This window comes from Arachis ipaensis, chromosome B08 (genome assembly GCF_000816755.2).
Source record: "Arachis ipaensis cultivar K30076 chromosome B08, Araip1.1, whole genome shotgun sequence".
In the NCBI taxonomy this organism is placed as follows: Eukaryota; Viridiplantae; Streptophyta; class Magnoliopsida; order Fabales; family Fabaceae; genus Arachis; species Arachis ipaensis.
In genome coordinates, this window is record NC_029792.2 from 4,944,890 (window position 1) to 4,945,211 (window position 322).

Consider the following 322-nt stretch of genomic DNA (forward strand, 5'->3'; position numbering starts at 1 on the left):
GGAGCTAGATGAAATGTTAGTGGAGGTTAAAAATATTTACACAGTAAAATAAGACTAAAATAAAATTTTAAAGGAAGCTAAACTGAAATTTACATATAATTTACATGTAAAAAATTAAAATTAGGGAGGTCGTTTCCCTTCTTTCTCTGTATGTAGCTCCGCATCTGTATTAGAGTGTATCGAACTAAGATTTTTATAATTAACAAAGAACATATTTTTTATTATTTAGTAAATAATGCTTACGGATAAGTAAGAATATCTGAAAATATTAATTAAAAGCAATTTTATAAAATGTTTTTTTTTTATCTTTTGTAACTCAAAT

The 322-nt window shown here is 23.6% G+C and overlaps 1 protein-coding gene across 1 annotated transcript in view; it reads right to left on the reverse strand.

The window, feature by feature from the left end:
* Positions 1-322, reverse strand: part of LOC107612225 (peroxidase 44-like) — a 2,408-nt gene that overhangs the window by 1,203 nt on the left and 883 nt on the right. The window lies entirely within an intron of this gene.